This window comes from Equus caballus, chromosome 4 (genome assembly GCF_041296265.1).
Source record: "Equus caballus isolate H_3958 breed thoroughbred chromosome 4, TB-T2T, whole genome shotgun sequence".
In the NCBI taxonomy this organism is placed as follows: Eukaryota; Metazoa; Chordata; class Mammalia; order Perissodactyla; family Equidae; genus Equus; species Equus caballus.
This window is the reverse complement of record NC_091687.1, coordinates 71,072,364-71,080,838: the sequence shown is the minus strand read 5'-3', so window position 1 is coordinate 71,080,838 and position 8,475 is coordinate 71,072,364. Positions and strand designations below refer to the sequence as shown.

Below are 8,475 nucleotides of genomic sequence, written 5' to 3'. Positions count from 1 at the left end.
CTCTCCCTTGCCCCCTCATCCCTTTTCCCACTCTCTTCCTCATCTTCTCTTCCAAACTCCACCAAGACAGTCCTTCTCCCACTCCAGGCCCTTCCTTTCTCCAACCCTGGAAACCATTTCTACCACAAGAGGAAGTCTTAAAAGCATTTCTCCACAAAACTAGATCTCCCGAAGAGGAATTCTAGAACAAGTGCTAAGAGAATAAAATGTTCTCCGTGTCATACTCCTGTCCGGGGAAGATACGTGGGAAAAGCGCTGGAACCTGAGGACTTGGCCTCACGATGGGAGGAACATCAGCTTCCAGCTGTCGGGGTTGGCTTGCACACAGAAATGCATGGTGTGTGCATCTTGCATCTAAAGAAAAAATTAGGTCAGCTATAAATGGAGAGGACACGAGCACCATGAAGCTGGCAGGTCCCTGCTGGGTTTCCTGGGGAATGATCTATGTTACAGAGTTGTGGAGGTGTCCTTGGAACACGGGACTCCAGACGGGCATTTAACAGAGAGAGAGCTCAGCTTGCTTTCCAATAAATACACACATCACTTCAGTGCTGGGCCTGGGGAGGGTGTGCATTTAGTGGGGTGCTTCATTTTTCTTTTGTACCCTGGATCAGGTTGTAAGATAGGAGGTGGTTTTCAGAATATAGATGGGCCCTAAATAAACATAAGTAGTCCCCAGCCTATGATATCTTCTCAACAAAGTTCTTTTTCCCTCTGCCTCCACCCCTCCCACCCTTGCACCCTGGAGGTGAGGTTGTAATTATAATAGCTGCCATTTTTTGCACCCCTATTATATACCAAGACATTATCTCTAATCCTTGTAAGACGAGATAGTTAATACCATTTCCATTTTACAGATGAGGAAACTGAGGCTCAGGGAGGTTGCTCAGGGAAGTCCCCACATAACTGGAACATGGAAGGGCCTGAGTCCTTCTGAACTGATTTCCCATTGTCTTCAAAAGAGAAAGTCTTTGGCATTTTCTTGATTCCCAGAGGGAATAAATCTGTCTGTTTTTTAAGAGTGGCGTTTGTAAGAACAACCCTGGGACCACCCCTCAATTGAGCTTATTCCTGGGTAAAGTCAGGGTCATCCAGGTCACCAATGTGTCCTGAGCACCTGCCATGGGAAGCTCAGTCCCTAAAAAGAGCACAGAGTACAGAGCAAGTGTGGGACAGGGGTGTCCAAAAAACAAGAGAGTGGGCTCCATCTTCCTAAAGTTTAAAGTCTAATGAGCTTCTAAACACAACTCCTTGGTGACTTGACTAAGCTGTCAGAAGAACCCAGGGGCAGGAAAGACACAATCCTCACACTACATACCTCCTTACCTCTCCCCATCCTCTACAGCTCACACTGGAGCTGAGTGAACATTATTCTGTCCCACATCTTCCTTATTTTGCTGTTTTGAGGGCCCAATAAGGTAATTTATGTGAAGTACTTTGTAAACTCTAATAAATCACTAGAAAAGCACCATTAGCAGGTGTTGTATAAGACCCAGTCCAGGCCATCACATGCCTTTGTCAGTGTCCTCATCAGGTGTGCCTCAGTTATAACCATTATCCTCATCAGTATGAGCAGCATAAAATATTCATTGAACTCTTATGTTGGGCCAACCTCTATGCTTAGCACAAATGTAATTCTATCTAATCTTTTAAACAATCCTGTGGGCCAAGTATTATCATCTCCATTTCACAGAAGAGGATCTTAGGAATTGAGTCCCTAAATAAGATGTCTTACCGGAGTTAGGTATATCGTTTTCTAGAATTGGGTATTGGAATTCTGTATCAAGTACCTTTCCTGGTTAAACCATATCTTTCAGGGAGTCAGAAGAAAAAGAGTAAGCAGAAGTGGTCTTAGAGCACTAACAAGGGCCCCTTCACTAAGTCCCCAAACCCTAAATCAAAGAATTGTCATAAAACCATCTAATGTGCCCTCGCCACCATAGGCATGGGAGGTTCCTAGACAAGTTGCTCTGAAAAGGTCATTTACGGTCAATTCAGCCTTTGGGGGAAAGAGTACCAGGCTGTAATTTATGAATGTATCAGACCCAGGCTGGGGACCACCAAGGCAAAAAACATTACATGGCACCTCTGTTGTGTCAGACTCCACTTGGCCCCTCCTCGGGGCCTAATGTGCTTCTGCTCTATCCCTTTTTTGTCCCTTCCTCCCTCCCTTCTGCATTTTCCACATATCTCAACACAACTCAATCCAATATGGGAACTTTGTGTTAAGAAAAGGCATTAACAATAACAGTGGTGTTCAGTTACTGAGGCAGGTACTGTTCCAATTGATTGACATGTACTTGGTTGTTAATCCTCACAGGTACCTATGAAACACTCTTATTACCTCATTTTATGGATGAGAGAACTAACACACACAGAAGAGAAAGAACTTTCTGAAGCTCACCCAGATTTTGAAAGGCAGAGCTTGAGTGGGAACCCAAGGAGTCCAATGCTGCTGCTCTAGAGACTATTTCCTTATTTTTAAAGATCATTTTATTCTGGAAAATTCCAAGCATCCAGGAAGACGATAGCTGAAAATGTGGTAATAGGTGAATATGTCTCCAGAAAGTCAAGTCATTGATCAGCCTAGAATTGGGTTACAAAGGAAAACAGTGGCAGGTCCTCACCCACAACAAGCACAGCTTTAAAAAGAAAGGCAAAAACAAGAATTAGGGATGGAACCAAAAAGCCAGAACCCCAACCTGGAAGTCCAGACCTACTTGTAACAGTACAATGAGAGCCACCATGTCAAAGTGAGCATTTGGTCCCAGCAACTGAACTGGAGCTTCAGAGCATCATCTTCTCAGGCGCTCCCAATACTGCTGGAGGTAAGTCGTTTTCCTGAGGTCTCTTAGCCAGGGAGAGGGTGAGCCGAGACCTGAATGCCTTTCTGTGGGAGGCCAGAGCTGGGGCTCTGAGCCACTTGCTATGCACTTTGGAACTCTGAGACAGAAAGTCAGTTGCAGCTGTCTAGGGGCCGTGCAAATGGAGCTCAAGGTTTGGAGCTAAGGGTCATGCTGATGGAGCTAAGGATATAGGCTCTGTTCCCAAGGTGGCCTGCTCCTCTAGCAGAGCACAAAAAAGTCGGGGATCACTTGGCCAGTCCTATAAGGACCAATGCAAACTTATCTCCATCCCAGGAAGACCTCTCCAGGAGGAGATCTTACCAAGATCAAAAAAGACACCTCTCTGCTTATAGAAGGAGGTAGTTCACTATTATATATTAATTATAATAAACTCTCTGGTCTTATTAAGCCAGTGTGTGAAGATACATATTAAGCCTAGAATTCTAATTTTAAATAAAAATGTTCTCTATAATTTGTCTTTGATTCTTATGAGCCAGTTTATTGTCATACAAAAGAATGAAAGTTGACTATATTCTCGAAAATATCACCTTAAATATTTTGTCCTTCTCTCTAATGCTTTATTCAGCCACTAATCATTTATTAAGTAACTCCAACTCAGTGGCAAATGTCATAAGCGGGCATAAAACTGTTAAACAAACACCAAAATAAAGTCTGGTAGGAGCAGCAAAAGATACTCCTGAATCTAGTTGCTATGTTGGAGGGTGGCACTGACAGTCTCGCCTGGGAGGCCACCACGGAGTAAGGGCCCATCAGGGAGCGGGAGCTGAGAAGTCATTCTTGCAGCCCAGAACTTTTCTTTTCCCATCACAGTCTAATAGAACTATAAAATTCCCCCAACACTGTCAGCACCAACAATGAGAAGGATAGTCTATTTGCTTGCTGTTTTTAAACAGCTAGAAGATTTACAGGATGAGAACATCACCTCTCCAGCAACTGCACAGACTTGTCGAGGGCAAACAGGAACACCAACAGCTAGGGTGTCAGAAATGCAGCAGAGGATAAAGATTCTGTGATGTTAGGTGAGAACTCAAAGGCTTTACAGGGAGGCCACCCAATGCACAGGATCAAGATCCCTAGGGTCCCACGTTGAGGGCATCAGAGCTGGGAGAGGGGGTGGCGTCAGCAGATTCCTCCAGATGTTTCCAGCGCTCCAACAGGCTGGCGACAAGGTGTGCGGCCCATCAACTCTGGAAGTGTTAGCGCCACCTGAAAGCTAAGATAAAGCTTGTAAGAAATATGCATGCTCTGCTATTTTAGTAATGTTGGCTTATACCTAGACCTCCCGATTTCAATAAGGCAATAACTTTGTTCTCTAAGTTTTCCCAGGGATGTAACGACCTCCAGGAGAAAACCTTCTGCTGGTATTTGTCACCAGTGACAAGAGGAAGGGATGATCGGGAGTCTCCAGGACTATAACACCAGATGGTCAATATCCTGAGATGCCCCCCCCCTCCACCTTCAGCCCATTTGCCCTAGATAACTGCTTCAAAATCTTGTTGTTTTAAGATGGTTCTTTAGGACACGAGTCCACCATCTTCCCCCTTGCTAGCAAGCTGTAATAAAAAGACCCTTTCTTTCCTACCACCTTGCCTCTGGACTGTTGGCTTGTCTTGTGGTGAGTAGAAGGCCCCTTTTGGCAGTTACAGAAGCACACTGAAATTAATTTGTTTTCCTTTTTTTTTTTTTTTTTGCCTGGTTGTTAGCTATACCTGTGCTTAGTAAAAGGAGCCCAGTGTAGTTTCAGTTTGTCTCAATTGATCCTTTTGCCGATTCTACAAATCTCTGGGTTAAAAGCCCCTCAGTCACCTTTAAAGAATCTTTATGGGGTAGACCCAGGTGACAATGACTGTTAAGGTCCTGGGGCCTCAAGCTCTAGGTAAGCAGCCACTCTTAGGCGTTTCAGACAAAGGGTGAGATAATGGGAGATACTTGGGGTTCAAGGTCTCAGGGTTCAAACGTACTAAAATTAACTGATCAGTGACCACCTCATGAATGAGAGACCAGTAAGAAGGGCACGTGTTCTTTATCTGTGGAGAACTTCTTACTGTCATAAAAGATGATTAACTGCACTAGAGGAAATTGGCTAATAAAATAAAATATCAATGCAGTGAAACTTTGGAGTCAGAAAAACCTAGATTCAAACTGAGCTCTGCCACATGGTAGCTGTGTGTCTGGTATTCTGGGCTTATTTTGCACCACAGAGCTGTAACAGTGAAGCACTTGCCAGGACTGGCTACACTGCTCCTCTATCTACTTGCCACTTTGTTTATATTAACTCCCAGTCGCCTTCAAATGAGTGGCAAATACTATTATGTACTCTTTAAGTTTCATCTTCCCTCTTTGTTACCTATATACGCTTTTAACATTTCTTTCTAAGTTTTAAAAATAAACACTTTATCACAAAAGGAAAAATACTATATGAGCTACCTAGAGTAGTTGAATTCATAGAGCCAGAAAGTAGAAGGGTGATGGCCAGGAGCTGGGGGAGGGAGGCATGGGGAGTGTTTAATGGGTATAGAAATTCAGTTTTTCAAGATGAAAAAAGTCCTGGTGACCGACGGTTGCAAAACAATGTGAATGCGACTGAAGTGGACACTTAAATATGGGTAAAATGGTAAATTTTCTGCTATGTATACCTTATCATAATTTTAAAAATAGAAAAAGAAAAGAATTAAACACCTGACTCACTCTCATGATATTTACCTTCAAGATTCGCCAGAGTAGAAATAGTCGTCACATCCAGACCTACCTCAACACTGTCTTCCAGAAAGAATTGAAGTGGAGAAATACAGTTGTTGTTGTTGCTGTTTTTCTGGACAGAGAGGATATATACAATACCCAGCAGAGGGCGGAAGGGAGTGAAGATGGCAGTTCTCCCTGAATTTTGGTTTTGAGAGCATTCTTTCTTCTTCTCTAATTTACAGTCTTAATTAAATGTTGTTGTCCTTAAAAGTGAAAGTCTTCCTAAGACAGCCACATTAGAGGACAGAGGATAAACAACTCTCCCACTGAACATACTGGTTAAATGATCATATCATTTAAATTATCACATAAAAATAAGTGCTCAGTGCTGGTTTTTCTGATGGTAACAGAGTCCTGCTAGTCTTTTTTTTTGTTTTTTAAGATATTTTTATTTTTCCTTTTTCTCCCAAAGACCCCTGGCACATAGTTGTGTATTTTTAGTTGTGGGTCCTTCTAGTTGTGGCATGTGGGATGCCACCTCAGCATGGCCTGATGAGTGGTGCCATGTCCGCACCTAGGATTCCAGCTGGTGAAACCCTGGGCCTCCAAGGCAGAGCGCGCAAACTTAACCACTCGGCCACAGGCAGCCCCCCAACTGGTCTTTTTTTGTTTCATTTTGTCTGTATGTTGTTTACCCAGATAATTTTGCAAAGTACTCTATGAATAATTTTGTTGATGTTCTCACAAAAGGGATCCTAAGAACTAAGTCTCCTAGAAACCCTATTGAAACTCTATTGCAAAATTGGTGGGACTCTGGTTTCTGGGCATTTTCCTTTCTCCCAGCTGGGCTCTGTTGCCATAACCAAATGCCATAAAAGTGCTGCCATTCACATCACTGCTAACTGATAAAATATCTTTTCCTTACCTTGATTTCCCACAACACATTTTCCCGTTATCCTTGATCGGCTACTATAATTACTTTGAGGAAATTCCTTTTTTGCATAAAAACATATTGCTTTTTATTATTTTAAAATACCAAAGGACTAATTTTCAAGGAAGAGAGCAGCATTTTCACGACTAGGGTTCTCTCTCTTCCCTGTTGAAGGAAGCCAAACCCTTCCCTGGTGCATTTTAAGAGTGCAGAGTGTTTTTTTTGACTTCTGCTTTCAAACAGCCTGGGAGTCGCGCGGATGGCATATGGACGCGCGAGGAAGGTTCTGTTTAACGGCAATGAGCATCAGCTCTCTCCGCCTTCTCCCTCGGCTGCCGCTCCGCATCATGTTAAAACGGCGCCGATAGCAGCATCTGTCCAGGCAATTCTGGGTCCTCCATTTATTGAAGTAATGTGGATGCGCATAGCCTTCCTCTTTCAGGCATTGAATATGATTCAAGTCCCAAATATCCGTTATTATTTCACTTACCGTGAAATGGGAATTGTAAGAGCCCTGATAAACGATCTGAAAGACTAATTTCCATAAATACCTCTGTTGGCTGTTAACTCGCAATTTTATAGCATCTAAAAATTCTGAAACTCCTCTGTGCACATCCCCGAGTGAGTTGACAGCCACGTGTCCCTTGCATCAATTCTGCCAAAAAAAAAAAAGAAAAGAAAAAGAACTATTTTTCTTTTCTCTGGCAGAGGAAGAATACTGCTCTCAAAGCCCAGCATGTGTGAACAATGAGGCTATTTCTATAGAATAGAAATGATGGGGGAGCTCAACACAGTGCACACTAGGATGGGCTTAATTCATTTAATTTGTGTCTCCAGAATGCCTCATTTTCCTTTCTCAGAGTCAAGGTGAAGGGAGAGTGGGAGGGGACAGCTATGGGAAACTAGGAGATCAAAAAACTAAACAACTAAACAGCCCTGGGTTGTTTCAGAAGCTGAAAACCCTCTGAGCTGATGATCCGTGTGTTGTGTGTTAAGTGAATATTTGTTGCCACATAAGGATAGCTCAATGCCGTCTCTAAGCTTGGCCGCTCTCGTGTTGATGGCAATTGGCTGGCTCATAATAAGCTTCAGGAAAACTAGCTTTCATGTGGAGTTCACCAGATTTAGGAGCTCTGTAAGAGTTACTTTCATAATTTTAAATCCAGAATTTCCATGAGGAGAATCTAAACAAACTGTATAGACTAAATAAACATCATTGTGGGGAAGGGAGGTCTCCAATATGGAAATCATGGTGACACAAACATTGGCAGGAGTTGCAGTAAATTAAAATATAAACAGCTTTCCTTGATAGAAAATCCCATATGGAAACTGGAATCTGGCTATAGAATATAGATCACACAAAACAGCATGTCTCTGTGCTTAGTAGTAAAGCTAAAGAAGGCGGGTCGGGGATTCTTGTGTTTATCCAGCCTGTATGACGGAGGGTGAACTTGTTGTGTTGAACGCCATTATGGAAGGTGGGTGCGCAGCTCTCCAGAGGCACATTCCACTTCCACTCGGGCTTCCGGCCAGGATTTATTTCCTTGGGTCCCACCTAAATTCATCATAATAGAGACTTCAGCCTCTAAGAAGGGGTGTGGGAAGGGATCTGAATCCAAACTGTGTGTTCTCTATGTGCCAGATACTAAAAGAGTCCAATTAAAAAGTAAAAACAAAGTACAGAAAATAATTTAACAAGCACTGTTTCCAGATTTACAAATGTCAATATTTTGTTCTACTTGCTTCAGATCTTTGTGCGTTTGTATAAAAGACACAAAATATCCCAGTTCAAATGAAAGCTCCCTTTGCTCTGCTCCTGAGCCCCATTCTCCTCCGTTCCTCCCTGGGGCAGAAAAGCTGCCATTTTGGTAGGTTTCATCCTCGTGTGGATACATTACCACATTATCTTATTTAGTCCTTCCAACAACTCTTTGAAAAGGACATTATCCCTATGTTACAGATGAGGAACTGAGACCCAAGAAGATTAGTATTTGC

General features: G+C 42.9%; 1 long non-coding RNA gene across 1 annotated transcript; it reads right to left on the bottom strand.

Moving 5' to 3' along the window:
- Nucleotides 1-3,324: 3,324 nt before the first annotated feature.
- LOC111773219 (uncharacterized) lies at nt 3,325-6,772 on the bottom strand. The gene is made up of 2 exons (XR_002807524.2): nt 6,475-6,772; nt 3,325-4,080 (listed from the first exon to the last, which is right to left on the bottom strand). It is a non-coding gene; the product is annotated as an uncharacterized lncRNA (long non-coding RNA).
- Between the last annotated feature and the right edge of the window lie 1,703 nt (nt 6,773-8,475).